The sequence below is a fragment of the Trachypithecus francoisi genome, unplaced genomic scaffold (genome assembly GCF_009764315.1).
Source record: "Trachypithecus francoisi isolate TF-2019V2 unplaced genomic scaffold, Tfra_2.0 Lachesis_group15, whole genome shotgun sequence".
NCBI lineage: Eukaryota > Metazoa > Chordata > Mammalia > Primates > Cercopithecidae > Trachypithecus > Trachypithecus francoisi.
Genome location: NW_022681460.1, coordinates 16,279,443 through 16,297,848, shown reverse-complemented (window position 1 = coordinate 16,297,848; position 18,406 = coordinate 16,279,443).

Genomic DNA, 18,406 nt, shown 5'->3' with positions numbered 1-18,406 from the left:
GGCGGAGACTAAGAGGGAGATGAAAATCCTAGCTTTGTGATTTGGTATAATGTCTTTCTACCGCAGCCAATCCGACTTAGACTCGACCAGTCTTGCTTGGAAACTGAGAACTCCAGGTCCTGCGCCTTGAGTGCAAAGCAGGAAGAATGGCGATCCCATGCGAGAGATCTTCAGGGGTCTGAGACTTTGATCCAAGTTGTGCTATGAGGAGCGAGTCGTGCGTTAGTGGAGGGACAGTATATCCATGAAGCGTGTGTGTGGAGGGTGTATGTGTGAGAGAGAGAGAGAAGGAAGGGAAGAGAGGAAGGGAGGGCGGGAGGGAGAGAGGGAGAGACAGGGGGAGAGAGGGCAGAAGAGACCGACCTTGGTAATCTTGGAGGTGCAGGTGACAATGGGACCCCAGTGTGCTGACAGGGAGAGCCCAGGCCTCACATTTAGCGTGCATCAGCTACAACTAACCAACTCTAAAGATTCGGAGAATAGACAAAGCAGCCCTGCTTATAAGGAATCTCCTGATGATTAGGCAGAATATTCTACTTGAGGATAAGGCAATACAGAAAACTTATAAATAGGCAATTCGTGGGTTACCCGTTTTCAAGTTAACACTAAACTATATTGGCATAATGTAATTTTTATTTGATAATGTAAATGTAAATTCATAATTTTGCAATGCTTTAAGGTCAAGATTATGACTATTCATTTATAGTATGCAGTCTCCAATATGAAGAAGGTATAGAAGATTGGACCATATCTGGACTTAACTATAAACCATACATTAATTAAAGTATTTAATGTTAATTATTTGTTTTGTATTTCTTTCTCTTTTTAAATATACCAACAAATACTTGGCATTTGACAGTTTACATTGATATAACTTCTATTTAGCAAGATGTTGCTCTAAATTCTAACTTCATGGAAGAACATAATACCCCTCCATTCGGTGTGGTGAGGGAATCACAGACTAAAATAAATTTGATACAAACTGTGTGCCCACACATAAAATGTTGAATATAACTTCTGCTGGTACAGAGACTCTTTAAAGTCAAATGTCTGGGATTTAGAATGCTTGAATTTCTAAAAACAAAACATTAAAATATACTAGAACAATAAATTCTGGGGTTTTTTGGTAATTGGTGCAAGAAGTTAGCATTCTTCCCCCTTAATTTCTTCCTTGCAGCTGGCAAGCTGTAATGGAGGCTTTTTTTTTCTTTGAAAGACAAGCCAGAGGGCCAGGTGTGGTGGCTCACGCCTGTAATCCCAGCACTTTGTCTTTTTTCACGCAGGTAATCCCAGCACTTTTGTCTTTTTTCTTTGAACGACAAGCCAGAGAGCCAGGCACGGTGGCTCACGCCTGTAATCCCAGCACTTTGAGAGGCCAAGGCAGGTGGATCACCTGAGGTCAGGAGTTTGAGACCAGCCTGGCCACCATGGCAAAACCCCGTCTCTACAAAAATACAAAAATTAGCTGGGCATTATGGCTAGTGCCTGTAATCCCAGCTACTCTGGAGGCTGAGGCAGGAGAATTGCTTGAACCCAGGAGGTGGAGGTTGCAGTGAGCCGAGATGGTGCCACTGCACTCCAGCCTGGATGACAGGCCTGGACTCCAGCGTGGGCAACAGACTGGAGTCAAAAAAGCCTGTGTCAAAAAAAAAAGAAAGAAAGAAAGAAAGAAAGAAAGAAAGAAAGAAAGAGAGAGAGAGAGAGAGAGAGAGAGAGAAAGAGAGAGAGAGAGAGAGAGAAAGAAAGAGAGAAGAGAGAGAAAGAGAGAAAGAGAAAGAAGAAAAGAAAGAAAGGAAAGAAAGAAAGGAAAGAAAGGAAAGAGAAAGAAAAAGAAAGAAAGAAAGAAAGAAGAAAAGAAAGACAAGCCAGAGAAGGGTAGTAGGGCCAGGAGAAAGAACGCATGAAGGAACAGATGTAGCTTGCTTATCTCTCCAGTTTAGGAGTGAAGAGCAACTGAAAGGAAGAATATAACTGTCCGTTATTATTCCTACTTTTTTTTTTTTTTTTTTTTTTTTTTTTTGAGACAGAGTCTCGCTCTGTCACCCCGGCTGGAGTGCAGTGGCCGGATCTCAGCTCACTGCAAGCTCCGCCTCCCGGGTTCACGCCATTCTCCTGCCTCAGCCTCCCGAGTAGCTGGGACTACAGGCGCCCGCCACCTCGCCCGGCTAGTTTTTGGTATTTTTTAGTAGAGATGGGGTTTCACCGTGTTAGCCAGGATGGTCTCGATCTCCTGACCTCGTGATCCACCCGACTCTTGACTCTTGACAAAGCTTTATCTTTGACTTGACTTTGACAAATCCTAAATTTGCTTCTTGCTGTTCTTAAGATAGAGACTAAAACTCTTAGCCTACGTATGTTCTCAGTTTTGTATTAAGCTTCATATAATGCTGACCTCATAAAAATGGGTTGAGAAGTGTTTCCTCGTTTTCTGTTTTCTGGAATAGATTATCTAGAACTGGTGTCATTTCTTTAAATGTTTAACAAAATTTACAGTGAAACTATGAGTTTGGAGACTTCTATTTTAGGTGGTTTTTAAACTGCAAATTCAAACTTTTAAGTTGTTATAGGACTGTTCAGATGATCTCTTTCATCTTGGATGCATATTGGTAGTTTGCGGTTTTAAAGGATTTTATGAATTTCATCCAAGTTGTTGAACTTATGTTTGCAGAGTTCTCTGCAGTATTCCATTCTCATCCTTTTAATGTTTGCGGGATCTGTAGTGATATCTCCTCTTCCATTCTTGATTTTGATAATTTGCCCTCTTTTTTTCTTTGTCTTATTACAGGTCTATCAATCTTACTGGACACTGTTAAAATTAACTTTGGGTTTTATTTATTTTCTCTATTTGTTTTTAATCTCACTGATTTCTGTTCTTATTTGTTTGCTTCTCTTTACTTTGTATTTATTTTGCTCTTGTTTTGCTAGTGTCTTGACGTGGAAACTTGGATTATTGATTTGAGATTTCTTTCTTTTTTTTTTTTTCTGATGTAAGTGTCTAGTGTTTGGTTGTTTTTTTTTTTTTTTTTTTTTTTTTTTTTGAGACTCAGTCTCACTCTGTCACCCAGGCTGGAGTGCAGTGGCACAATCCTAGCTCACCGCAACGTGTATCTCCCGGGTTCAAGCAATTCTCCTGCCTCAGCCTCCCGAGTAGCTGGGATTACAGGCACCCACCATCACGCCCAGCTAATTTTTGTATTTTTAGTAGAGATGGGGTTTCACCATGTTGGCCAAGCTGGTCTCAAACTTCTGACCTCCAGTGATCCACCCACGTCGGCCTCCCAAAGTGCTGGGGATTACAGTTGTGAGCCACCGTGCCTGGCCCTAAGTGTCTAGAGTTTTATATATTCCTTTTAAACATTCGTTTTTACATTTTTATTTTTATTTTAAGTTCTGGGGTACATGTGCAGGATGTGCAGGTTTGTTACATAGGTAAACATGTGCCATGGTGGTTTGCTGCACCTATCAACCCATTACCTAGGTATTAAGCCCAGCATGCATTAACTATTTTTCTTAATGCTCTCCTTCCTTACCCTCCACCTCCTAACAGGCCTCAGTGTGTGTCATTCCCCTCCCTGTGTCCGTGTGTTCTTATTGTTCAGTTCCCACTTATAGGTGACAGCATACGGTGTTTGGTTTTCTGTTACTGCATTAGTTTGCTGAGGGTAATTGCTTTCAATTCCATCCATGTCCCTGCAAAGGACATGATCTCATTCCTTTTTATGGCTGTGTGGTATTCTATGGTGTATATGTGCCACATTTTCTTTATCCAGTCTATCATTGATAGGCATTTAGGTTGATTCCATGTCTTTGCTATTGTGTATAGTGCTGTTATGAATATACACATGTATCTTCATAATAGAATTATTTATATTCCTTTGGGTATACACCCAGTAATGAGACTGCTGGGTCAAATGGTATTTCTGTTTCTAGATTTTTGAGGAATTGCCACACCGTCTTCCACAATGGTTGAACTAATTTACATTCCCAAGAATAGTGTAAAAGCATTCCTATTTCTCTGCAACCTCACCAGCATCTGTTATTTCTTGACTTTTTAACAATTGCCATTCTGACTGGCATGAAATGGTATCTCATTGTGTTTTTGATTTGCATTTCTCTAAGGATCAGTGATGTTAAGCTTTTTTTCATATGTTTGTTGGCTGCATGAATGTCCTCTTTTGAGAAGTGTCTGCCCTTTAAACATTATTTCAGCTGTATCCAACAGATTTTGATATGTCATTTCCTTTTAATTCAGTCCAATATACACTATTTAAAATTTCCATTAGACTTTCTCATCGAGCTGTGAATTATTTTTAAGTGTGTTATTTAATTTTCGAGAGTTTGGAGATTTTCTTTTTTTATGATTAATTTATATGTAATTCCATTATTGTCAGAGAATATACTTTGTATGATGCTATATTAAGGTTAAATTTCTGATTTTTGATTTATTTTCTGTGGCATTCACACAGCTTCTTAAATCTGTATGTTTTTCACCAAATTTTAAAATGTTTCAGCCACTATTTTTTTTAAAAAATGTGTTTCTATTCCACACTCATTCTTTTGCTTTTTTGCGCCAGTGACATAAATGTTAGATCTTTCGTTGCCTTTCCACAGATCCCTGACTTTCTGATCATTTTTTTTCATCTATTTTCCTTATGATGCTAAATTATATAACTTCTATTGACCTATCTTCAAGATCATTGGTTATTTCTTTTTTCTTCTGCTTTTGAGCCCATCTAGTGAGTTTTTAAAAATTTGTTATATTTTTCCATTGTGAAATTGTTAAAATTATTATTTATATCTTTAATTTCTTTGCCGAGGCTTTCTATTTTGCCATTTGTTTTAAAGGTGTTTATAATTGCTTCTTGGAGTATTTTTATGATGACTGCTTTAAAATCTTTGTTAGAGAATTCCAACATTTGTGCCATCCTGGTGTTAGCATTTGTTGTCATTTTTCATTCAAGTTGAGGATTCCTGGATTTTTGGTATGACAAATACTTTTGGATTTTATCCTATATATTTATATTTTTGGAGACTCTGGTTCCTACATAAATCTTCTATTTTAGTAGACAGTCAACTTTCCTAAACTCATAACATATGTCCAATCTAATTTTGTGAGCCATAGTTTGAAAGTCAATTTAGTTTTCAAAACCTATTAAATAAAATTCTGGTCTGCCTCTCTACATGCTACTCAGAGGTCAATTTAAAACATGAGCTGTATTCACCCAGTAATTCAGTTCTCACACCTTTTGTTGTTGTGTTGATTCTTTTTTAGTTTATGCATGAGTCACTTAGGGTTTGCTTAGTAATTTATACACAGATTTAAAAAATTCACCCTCCAACCCCATTGAGACTCCTCTGTGTACTCTTTACCGCATTCTGTAATGGGGAGGTGATGGTGCCCGCATCACACTCGGCTAATTTTTTTGCATTTTTAGTAGAGACGGGGTTTCACTACATTGGGTTTCACTACATTTGCAACCGTTCACTTAACGCAGAATGGGAAAGAGAGAAACAGGCGCTGCCTCTGTTCCTGTTAATGCAGGTTGGAGACGACTGACAGGACTGACAGGACTCTACCTCACAGTCTTAAAAGGGCTCAGTGTGTGTGGCAGGGGATAGGATGCCACCTCTGTTTGTGCTCATGTAGAGCAGGGACGGTTAAACAGGCTGAAACACATTGGCTCTGCAGTACCCAGTGTGCAGGAGGCACAATGTGGCTTCTTCTTTGGGTTTGACTGTAGTAAAACGGGTAGAGTACAAATAGATTTGGTTCTGTAGGGCCTTCGTATTCCTAGTCTTTCAGATTATTAGCCCACTCTCCTCCATAAAGCACTCAGTTTTGAGTTTCATGTCATCTATTCATATCACCCATTATCTATTTACTGTTATTATTATTCAGTAAAGAGAGAAGACTCTTCCTAAGGCTTTTCAAAGTCTGGGCATGCTGGAATTTCCAAGTGTAGATTTCTCTAGTGCCATATTTGGATATATAAGGTGGCGGGGGAAATCCCAGAGAACTCACCACTGGATTATTCCTAAAATTCTGTGATCTCTGGCTAGTCTTCCTTCTTTTCTCCACCTTTCGGAATCTTCTGATAGTTTATTTTACTTGGGGTTTTTAGTTGTAATTAATGGGAGTAGAATGGTATGTGCTTACTTTATCCTTCAGTGATCAAGGGGCCAAAATCTTTGAGAAATGAGAGGATTAACCTAGGAGTTGGTCATTAATTACAGTAAGAATAGATAATGAAGGTTGGGTCCTGTGGTTTATGCTTATAATTCCTGTGCTTTGTGGGGCTGAGGTGGGAGGATCGCTCGAGCCTAGGAGTTTGAGACCAGCCTGGGCAACAGAAGGGTACCCTGTCTGTACACAGTAAAAAAATTAGCCAAGCATGGTGGCACATGCTGTAGTTCCAGCTACTCAGGAGGCTAGGGTGGGAGGATTGCTTGAGCCTAGGAGTTTGAGACCAGCCTGGGCAACATAACGGGACACTGTCTGTACAAAATAAAAAAAGTAGCCAAGCGTGGTGGCACGTGCCTGTAATTCCAGCTACTCAGGAGGCTAGAGTGGAAGGATTGCTTGAGCCTGAGAGGTTGAGCCTGCAGCGAGCTGTGAGAGTGTCACTGCACTTAAGCCTGGGCAACAGAATGACAGAAACCTTGTCTCAGGAAAAAGAGGAATAATAACAACAGTAAATAGATAATGGGTGATACGAATAGATGACATGAAACTCAAAACTGAGTGTTTTTATGGAGGAGAGTGGGCTAATAATCTGAAAGGAGCAATAAGTAAAAAGGAAGGCAAAACTCCAATAGCGAGAAAGAAAATAGCCACGACTTGAGTTATAAGGGAAGCATTATCTTAGAAATGTTCATAGTAGCCTCTGAGGATCATTTGTATTTCTGTGGAATCTGTTGTAAAGCCATCTTTGTCATTTCTGATTGTGTTTTTTTGGATTTTTTTTCTTTATTAATTTAGATAGCCATCTATTGACTATTTTTATCCTTTCAAGGGACACGCCTGTAATCCCAGCACTGTGAGACTGAGGCAGACGATGGCTTGAGCTCAGGATTTCGAGACCAGCCTGGGCAACATGGTGAAACCCCATCTCCACCAAAAGTAGAAAAAATTAGCCCGGCATGGTGGCTCAGGCCTACGGTCCCAGCTACTTGGGAGGCTGAGGTGGGAGGATTGCTTGAGCCTGAGAGGCAGAGGTTGCTGTGAGCTGTGATCATACCACTGTACTCCAGCCTGGGTGGCAGAGCAATATCCTTCCTAAAACAAAAACAACAACAACAATAAAAAAGAATCAACCTTTTGTTTAGTTGGGTTTTATTTAATTTTGTTTTAGGTCTCAATTTCATTTAGTTTTGCTCTGATTTTAATTATTTTTGTATGCTGGGTTTGGGCTTACTTTGTTTTCCATTTTCAAGTTCTTTTAGGTGTGATGTTAGGTTGTTGAGATCTTTCTATCATCTTGATGTAGGTGTTTAGCACTATACATTTTCCTCTCAACACTGCTTTTTCTGCATTCCAGAGGTTTTGGTACTTTGTGTCACTATGTTCATTTGTTTTGAAGAATTTTTAAATTTCTACCTTTATTTCATTGTTTACCCAAAAGTCATTCAGGAACAAATTGTTTACCTTCCATACTTGGAAAGTATTTGCGTGGTTCTGAGAGTTCTTCTTGGTATTGATTTCTATTCCTATTCTACTGTGGTGCAAGAGGATACTTGATATGATATCTTTTTTTTTTTAATTTCTTGAGTCTTGCTTTATGACTCAGCATGTGGTCAATTTTATAATATATTCCATGTCTAGATGAGAAGAACGTATATTCTGTGGTTGTTGGGTGGAGTATTTTGTAGATATCAAATATTGACTTTAAGTCCAGAATATCTTCATTAGTTTTCTGCCTCCATGATCTGTCTAATGCTGCAATAAGACAGATCAAGTCCCTCCACTGATTACTGTGTGGAGGGACTTCAGAAAAGGCTATCTAAGTCTTTTTTCGGATTTATTAGTAATTGCTTTATACATCTGAGTGCTCCAATGCTGGTTGTGTATATTTAAATTTTTTTGTTGCATTAAATCCTCCATCATTACGTATTTTCTTTTTTTGTCCTTTTATACTGTTGCTGGTTTAAAGTTTGTTTTATCTGATGTGAGAATAGGGATCCTGACCGGGCGCGGTGGCTCAGGCCTGTAATCCCAGCACTTTGGGAGACCGAGGTGGGCAGATCACAAGGTCAGGAGTTTGAGACTAGCCTGGCTAGCATGATAAAATCCTGTCCCTACTAAAAATACAAAAAATTAGCTGGGTATGGTGGTGCGCGCCTGTAGTCTCAGCTACTCGGGAGCTGAGGCAGGAGAATTGCTTGAACCCAGGAAGCGGAGGTTGCAGTGAGCTGAGATGGCGCCACTGCACTCCAGCCTGGGCAAAAGAGTGAGACTCAGTCTCAAAAAAAAGAAAAAAAAAAAAGAAGGAAAAATAAAAGAAAAGGGATCCTGCTCTTTTTTTGTTTTTCATTTGTGTGCTATTTTCTCCATCCCTTTACTTTGAGCCTATGAGTGTCATTCCATGTGAGATGGGGTCTTGCTAAGACAGTAGAAGGTTGGATCTTGTTTTTTGTTTTTGTTTTGAGACAGAGTCTTACCGTGTCGCCCAGGCTGGAGTGCAGTGGTGCGCGATCTCGGCTCACTGCAACCTCCGCCTCCCCCTCTGCGTTCAAGCAATTCTCCTGCCTCAGCCTCCCAAATAGCTGGGACTACAGGCGCCCGCCATCACACTTGGCTAATTTTTTTGCATTTTTAGTAGAGACGGGGTTTCACTACATTGGCCAGGCTGGTCGCCAACTCCTGACCTCATGATCCGCCCGACTGGGCCTCCCAAAGTGCTGGGATAATAGGCGTGAACCACCGCGCCTGACCTGGATGTTGTTTTTTTAAATACAGTTTGCTAGTCTGTGACTTTTAAGTGGAGTGTTTTGAATGTTTACATTGAAGGTTAATATTTTTATGTGAGGTTATGGTGTTGTTAGCTGTTGCTTTGTAATCTCCATTGTGTGGTTGCTTTGTTGCATCTGTGGGCATTGTAGTCATATGTGTTTTGATGGTAGCAGATACTGTTCCTTCATTTCTGTGTTTAGAACTCCCTTAAGCATCTCGTATATGGCCGGTCTGGTAGTAACAGATTCCGTTAGTGATTGCTTACCTGGAAGATACTTTATTTCTGCTTCATTTATGAAGCTTAGCTTGGTGGAATATGAAATTTTTAGTTGGACTTTATTTTCTTTAAGATTGCTACAAACAGGCCCCCAGTCTCTTGTGGCTTGTACAATTTCTGTTGTGAAGTCTGCTGTTAGACTGATGGACATCCCTTTATAGGTGATATGGCTCTTTTCTCTAGCTGCCTTTAAGATTGTTTCTTTCATGTTCACTTTGGAAAATCTGATGACTATATGCTTTCAGGATTGTCATCTTGTGTAATATCTCACAGGAATTCTCTGAATTTTTTGTGTCTATATTACTGAATTCTCTAGCAAGCTTGGGGAAATTTCAGACTATATTCTTAAATATATTTTCCAAGTTGCTTACATTCTCTTCTCTCTCATGAATGCCAGTGAATCACAAGATTGATTATTTTATGTAATTCCATATTTCTTAAAGGCTTTGTTGATTTTTTTAAATCTTTTTTCTTTATTTTTGTCTGACTGGGTTGATTTGAAGGAATGGTCTCTGAACTGAGGAATTCTTTTTTCTGCATGGTCTGGTCTGTTGTTAAGGCTTCCAACGGTAATTTGAAATTTCTGTCATAAATTTTTCAATTCCAGAAATTCTGCTTAGTTCTTTCTTAATAAAGGTATGTCATCTTTCAAAACTTGGATCATTTTTCTAGGTTCTTTTTGTTGGATTAATTTTTCTCTTGAATCTGGTTGAGTTTTTTAGCCATCCATATTCTGAATTCTATGTCTGTCATTTCTGACATTTCTTTTTTTAGGATGCATTGCTTGGGAGCTAGTGGGGTTCTGTGGAGGTGATAGAATGCTGTGGCTTTTTTATGTCCAGAGTTCTTGCACTCGTTTTTTCTCATCTGAGATAGCTGATTCTTCTCTCATTTTTAATTTGCTATCATATGGATGGATTTTCATTATTTTTTAATCTTTTTCCCCTTAGGGATACAACAGTGGTGTATATGATGTCTGATCAATTGGCTTCATTTCTAGGTGCTTTTAGGGTGCCAAGGGTCTGTATAGGTTCCTTATTTGCAGCTAGGTTCATGCAGTGGCTTTCTCAGACGTTGCTTGTTGTAGCAATGTAATTTTGTTTTGTGGTATAATTCAGGCTGCCTTCCAGTTGGCAGCACTTAACAGTGAGGGCCAGCAGATAGGCTCCTACTCACTGTATTCGCCCATTTTTATTTTAGTGCATCTGAAGCAGTGTTCTGGTGAGGAGTGGTGGAAGACAAGAAGTGACTCTCTCTCTAAGTCCATTCCTGGGCCTTGGTGGTGTCTCCTTCAGCTACTGGCACTTACACTCACGTTACCTTTGTCCTAAAGGGGGCTTTGGCAAGCTGTGCTTTCTGTATTCCCTTAGGGGCAGTCAGCACGAAGGGGTAGTCACCAGGCAATCCATTACTACCTGGGACCCACTAGTTCTCTGTGCTTGCGGAAGTCAGAGGGGACTGTGGGTTGTCTGTGTGTGATCTGGTGATGCAGTTGTCAGAGGTTTTCAAACCAGAGTGACTCCATCTTGAATAGGGGCTGGGTAAAATAAGGCTGAGACCTACTGGGCTGCATTCCTAGGAGACTAGACATTCTTAGTCACAGGATGAGATGGGAAGTCAGCACAAGGTACGGGTCAGAAAGACTTTGCTGATAAAACAGGATGTGGCATAGCAACCGGTCAAAACCCACCAAAACCAAGATGGTGATGCAGGTGATCTCTGGTTGTCCTCACTGCTCATTATATGCTAATAATAATGCATTATGCTAAAAGACACTCTCACCAGCACTATGACGGTTTACAAATGCCATGGCAATGTCTGAAAGTTACCCTATATAGTCTAAAGAGAGGAGGAGCTCTCAGTTCTGGAAAATCTCTGCTCCTTTCCCAGAAAACTCATGAATAATCCACCCCTTGTTTAGCATATAATCAAGAAATAACTAGAAATATATTCAGTTGAGCAGCCCATGCCACTGCTCTGCCTATGAAGTACCCATTCTTTTGTTCTCTTATTTTCTTTATTAACTATCTTTCACTTTGCTCTATGGACTCACCCTGAATTCTTTCTTGTGGAAGGTTCAAGAACCTTCTCTTGGGGTCTGGATGGGGACTGCTTTCCAGTAACACAGTGGCTCAAGCATGGGGGATCCCCGGAAAGGGCAATGGTATCACGGGTGTGCAACTTCTATGACACCTGCAATCTGTGGTTTTTCAGCCCAGTAGATGGCTGTTAAATATGCTCTTTTCTGTTTACCCCAATTGTTTTTAAAATTTATTTTCATAGGCTTTTGGGGCACAGGTGGTAATTGGTTAATGAGTAAGTTCTTTAGTGGTGATTTGTGAGATTTTGGAGTACTACCACCCAAGCAGTATACACTGAACCCAGTTTGTAGTCTTGCATCCCTCACCCCCTTCCCACCCTTTCCCGTGAGTCCCCAGAGTTATTTTATCATTCTTACGCCTTTGCATCCTCAGAACTTAGCTCCCACTTATGAGTGAGATCATATGATGTTTGGTTTTCTGTTCCTGAGTTACATCACTTAGAATAATAGTCTCCAATTACATACAGGTTGCTGTGAATGCCATTAATTCATTCCTTTTTATGGCTGAGTAGTATCCAGTGTGTGTGTGTGTATAACAGTTTCTTTATCCACTCATTGATTGATGGGCATTTGGGCTGGCTCCACATTTTGCAATTGCAAATTGTGCTGCTATAAACATGAGTGTGCAAGTATCTTTTTCGTATAATGACTTCTTTTCCTCTGAGTAGATACTCAGTAGTGGGATTGCTGGATCAAATGGTAGTTCTACTTTTAGTTATTTAAGGAATCTTCACATTGTTTTCCATGGTGGTTGTACTAGTTTACATTTCCACCAGCAGTGTAAAAGTGTTCCTTTTTTCAGCACATCCATGCCAACATCTATTATTTTTTTATTTTTTGATTGTGGCCATTCTTGCGGGAGTACGGTGGTATCTCATTATGGCTTTCATTTGCATTTCCCTGATAATTAGTGATGTTGAGGATTTTTTCATATGATTGTTGGCCATTTGTATATGGAGTCAAAGGAGATCATCTTGGAGCTTTAAGATTTGACCGCCCCACTGGATTTTGAACCTGCATGGGGCCTATAGCCCCTTTGTTTTGGCCAATGTCTCCCATTTGGAATGGCTATATTTACCCAATTCCTATACCTCCATTGTATGTAGGAAGTAACTAACTTCCTTTTGATTTTACAGGCTCATAGGTGGAAAGGACTTGACTTGTCTCAGGTGAGACTTTGGACTATGGACTTTTGAGTTAATGTTGAAATAAGACTTTGGAGGACTGTTAGGAAGGCATGATTGGGTTTGAAATGTGAGGGCATGAGATTTGGGAGGGGCCGGGGCAAAATGATATGGTTTGGCTGTGTTCCCACCCATACTTCATCTTGAATTGTAACTCCCACAATTCCTATATGTTGTGGGAGGAACCTGGTTGGGGGTAATTGAATCATGGGGGTGGGACTTTCCCATGATGTTCTCATGATAGTAAATTTGTCTAATGAGATCTGATGATTTTAAAAATGGGAGTTTCCCTAAACAAGCTCTCTTTGCCTGCTGCCATCCATGTAAGACGTGACTTGCTCCTCCTTGACTTCCACCATGATCGTGAGGCTTCCCCAGCCACGTGAAACTGTAAGTTCATTAAACCTCTTTCTTTTGTAAATTTCCCCTTCTTGGGTATGTCTTTACCAGCATCATAAGAATAGACTAATACACCGGGTCTTGATGAATCTTCCTATTTATTTTGATCCTCTAAATTCTCTCACTAATGTTTTACATTTTGTTGTGTAAAGATTTTGCATTTGTTTTGTTAAGTTTATTCTTATATGTTTTATTTTTTGGTGCTAAGTGCAAATTGCATTTTATCTTAATTTGTTTTTATCATTATATAGAAATATAATATTGTTGTACCTCATGAACTTACTAAGAATTATTTCTAGAATTGTTTTTGTAAACATCTTGAGAATACAATATTAAGTTTTTGAGAATAAAGAGTTTTATTCCTTCCTTTCTAAACTGGCTGCCTTATTTTCTATTTATTTTATTTATTGCACTGGGTAAAACCTAATGTTAAATAAAAATGACAGGAATGATCCTTACCTTGTTCCCTACTTTGAGAGGAAAGCATTTAGTCTTTCTCCATTATGTGTGATGTTATCTGTAGGTTTGTTGTAGATCTTCTTTATCAGGTTTACAAAGTACTTTTCTATCTTAATTTGCTGAGAATTTTATATCAAAATTGAGTTTTGATTTGGTCAAGTAACTTTTCTTTGCCTAATATGATGCTATTACGATATATTTTCTTCATTGCATTGTGTATTTCATAAAAGTAATTTTTGGATATTTAGACCAACTTTGTATTGATGTGATTCATTGCATTTAGTCATCCTGAATAATCCTTTATTTAAATAGCTGGATTCCATTTGCTAATATTTTGTTAGCTATTTCACAACATATATTAGTGATATAATTTGGCTGTGTCCCCATCCAAATCTCACCTTGAATTGTAGCTCCTATAATTACCTTGTGTTGTGGGAGGGACCCAGGGAGAGATAATTGAATCATGGGGGCAGTTTTCCCCATACTGTTCTTGTGCTAGCAAATAAATCTCCTGAGATCTGTTGGTTTTATAAGGGGGAACCCCTTTTGCTTGGCTATCATTCTCTTCTCTTGTCTTCCACCATGTGAGAAGTGTCTTTTATCTTCCATCATGATTATGAGGCCTCCCCAGTCACATGAAACTGTGAGTCCATTAAACCTCTTTTTCTTTATAAATTACCCAGTCTTGGGAATGTCTTTATCAGTGGCATGACAATGGACTACAGTAAATTGGTGCTGGTAGACTGAGGTGCTGTTGTATAGATATGTGCTCCCACACATTTCCAAGGCCCACCTAGAATCATTTTCTCTTGCAAGACTTGGGGTCTATGGGCAGTAGCCAAGGGCACTAGTTCAAGACTCATCCTTCCAAAATCTGCCCTCAGCTAGTTCTGATCTACTGCTATGCTGCCACTGAGTCATCTTGGTGATTTAAATCATTTTATAAGACGTTTTAGTTTTGGCTCCCCCAGGAAGCAGTCTAAGATTTACATGAAGATGAAGTACTCTTAGGAACAGTCTGTGAGGAAATGAAAGAAGCACGATTGGGCAGAGTCAAAAGTTGAACTACACTGCAGTTGTAACAGAGACAACAGGTATTTGAATAGGAAGCTAAGGAGCTGAGATGCCCTTCAGAATTGTTCTAAATTGAGAACGTTTTATTGCTACAGATGTGAATACATGACAGCATTTATGCAGTTGTAACTAAGGGAGGTACAGTCTACACATCGAAATAAGCTTTTATTTCTTTTCTTGAATTATATATTTATATATATGTATATATTTTTAATAATGGCAAAAAGAAGACAAAGGATTATACTTCTTCATTGTAAGTTAATTGTGTAGGGTAAGTGGAATAGGTGAAATGTGAAAGATAAGAGATTCATAGACAGAGTCTCTTGAAACACTTCCTTCCCTGGTAAGTGACCAATTTGGAACATGTTGATCAATTTTTCTAAGTTATTTATATTAGCGAAGTATTATTATCCTAATTTTACAGATGAGGAAATTGAAAATCAGGGGTTCAAGGATTTTTTTTCAAGCTCTCACAGTTAAAGAGCCTATTATTCCAATTCTCACTATTTTTTCACAAGTCTGACCAACTGTATCATATATCTTCATACTAAGCAATGTGTCAAATTTCAGTGATGAACTAAAATATTAAGATTTAAATATTAAATCTTCACTATCTTTTTTTCTCTTGTGCTCAAGCTCCCTAGGGCTGGCTCAAAAGTGTAGAGGTTCCTTATCAGTTGAGTGTCAATGTCAGAAAGAGAAAACTCCAACCCTCCTATATAAAAACTACACGTGCACAGAGATACTTCCTATCTCAAATAGAATCCCATAAAATTAGCTGATAGTAGCAAGGAAAGGAACAACACATTAAATGCATACATTTGAAGATTTGCCTAACTCTCTCCTTTAACATTATTTTCATGGCTTTAGGGTCAATAATTACCTTTTGCCTTTTAAAAGGAAAATAATTATCTTGTAAACAACTTTAGTAACAGATCCTAGTTTCTTACAAGGAACTTTAGAGATTAATCCATCTGACATCTTAAAAACAAAATTTAAACATCAGAAAATATATCCCAAATACTATCAAGAGTGATCAAGAAGGTTTCCAAAAAACTTTATCCCAAAAGTATAGGTGAAACATGTTCTAGATCTATATTTTCAAAACAGCCTAAGTTCCATCATATAAACAAAACCACCATATATGGAGTATAATTCGATTTAATTTCATGATTCTACCACATTTAGATATGTTTGGACTGGGTGTGACCAAAATCAATAACCTATTTTTCAGTGTCTTGGGCTTGTAGCAACAGCCCACATCCCAGTGATTTCCAGGTCCTTTTATCATACAGATAGTTTGTTTAACTATCTGTTTGGGGCCAGCAATAACATGGCTTCATTTTGTTCATCCATTGAGCACTATCATTTCAGCAATGAAGCCTCCCTTGCCTGAAACCCCATGTGGTTCCATTTACAGGCCTTTCTGCCTAATGGTCTTGGAGATTGAGATCACGGAACCTGAAAGCCTTCTTGATCTGCTGAGGACTACAGTGAGGTGAGTGAGGCATTGGTCTCAGGTGCAAACTTTAAGGAGGCACTGAAACTCACTAATCAAAAGAAATAATATTCTAATGGAATATATATAAAAATCAAAATTAATGTAAAATCTATGATGTACAAAATAAACATCAAAATGTTAAATAACACAAATTTTTCCTTTGCTTCAGGCTCCAATATGGCTCTGCACTTCACTGTTATTTAAATATGTGATTTAATAACCCTCCCCACCTTTGTAATAATCTTAAACCTTGAACTTTCACTGGCATTTTTCCACCTTTTAATACTGGAGGGGATTAGGTGCATTCCCAACCCAACTCGCTTCCTTTCCTCCCAACTGCAGATGCAGTGGCTTGAATTCCACATTCTGATCCCCCCCCGGCCCCCACACACTCACATACACATTTTTATCCAAGATTTCTACCCTTAGAAAGAGCCCCAAGGCCACTTCTTTGCTTCAGTATCAAAAGATCTCCTAAGCAAAATTGTGTTTGAAGTACAAAAGCAAGTTATTTCAATGTTTAGATGAATTAATTCAGGATCATTTTAATCCAGTATATTTAAGAAGAAGTCTAGTTTTTATTTCTAAGGACATATTTAGCGTAAGCATTCACACTGAGACCATTACTTGGGCCAGGTCACCCACACACACAATTCATCTTGCCACCTGCACATGGAATTCATCTTTCCAATAAAAGTGTAGAAAATTTTTTTTTCTTTTTTTGTACAGTTTTAGCCGCAATAGTCTCATGTCTTGAAAAATCTAAGTTTTGTTGGGATTTCTTTTCTTTTCTTTTTCTTTTTTTCTCTTTAAATATTAATGCCATTTGGGAAGCATCTAATCAAAATAAACCATTTCTGAGTCTTTGAACTCAGTATTCCATCTTTTAAATCTGGTGCAAATTACAGGAATATAAGACTATGACTGTCTTTCTACCTTTTGAGTTAAGACCAACTAACATATCTGAGTTACCATATCTTTTGCAGTTTCAGTGTCCTCTATATAACCTATCCTTAACATTCTAACCTCATAACTTATTAATATCATTAAATAACTATTATTTTTGCCCCACTTCACCCATCTCCTACCTCAAAGAACCACTCTTGAACTTGTCATTATCTGAAAGAACTTCTCAGAAACCTAAGTCTCTTATGCTTCTCTCCAATCTCAATCTCCCAGGATTCAAATTTTCTCTCTTTTCCTTTTTTCCCATTAGGAATAATCTTTGATTTGAAAAAAGAGATATGTAGCTTCCATTTCTCCCCACATAAATGCTTCCTTTGACTTATTTTTTCATCCAGCTTAAATTCCAAGATACAACAGTTTAAACATGTTCCCATGCATCTTCAACTTGATTTCATTTATTCATCCAATAAATTACTACATGAATAATTATTTCAGATTTCAATGATTATTTCATCCAATAATTGTTTTGTATAGATTCTCTACAAAGCTGTAAATATAAAGCCAAATAAAACACAGCTCCTGCCCTCCAACTGGTCATTTCAAGCACTTCTTTTGAGAAGACTCCTTGGGCCATCCCAATCCCAGGTTAACTTAGATGTCCCTCCTTTGTGACTCTGGAGCACCCTGTAAGTTTTCATTCAATACTGTATTTATGTGCACAGAAATATGAGAATACCTTAAGCAGACAGATTACATCTCTTGTCTTTTATCATCCCACTGGCTAGCATGTGCGCATAAGGTTTGGCTGAAAACAATTTGACTAAATGCAATTTGACCAAATGCATAAAGCAATTTGGCTAATAGATAAATTTTAGGCAGAATAGTATTGTAAACAAATATTTGTTACTTATTTTAAAATTTGTAAAATACTGGTATACTGGGGGTAGAGTGTGTGTATGGCAATTACCCAAAGCTTCGTGTATCTTTAAGTATTTTTATCCATATTTCTAAATTGGCAGAGGGACGCTCCTTTGTCACATTTTTGTTTATCCCAACCTATATATCTAACAAATTGTGTATTTTAAAAATTACAGGGGCCAGATGTGGTGGCTTATGCCTGTAATCCCTAGCACTTTGGGAGGCCGAGGCATGCAGATTGCTTGAGCTCAGGAGTTCAAGACCACACTGAGCAACATGGTGAAACCCCATCTCTACAAAAAATACAAATAATAATAATAGTAAGCCAGGTGTGGTAGCGCATGCCTGTAGTCCCAGTTAATTTGGCGGCTAAGGTGGGAGGATGGCTTGAGCACAGGAGGTCAAGGCTGCAGTGAGCTGAGATCATGCCACTGCATTCCAGCCTGGGTGACAAGTGAGACCCTATCTCAAAAAAATAAAATAAAAAATACAATGTTATAAAACAGTAGTACAAAAGGACTTATTCATGTATACACTCAACAAGTATTTACAGACTGCCTGTGCTCTGCTAGGCAGTATTCTCTGAGTAACAATAAACTGGGGAGCAGACAGACAAGGTCCATCATCACGTGTACAT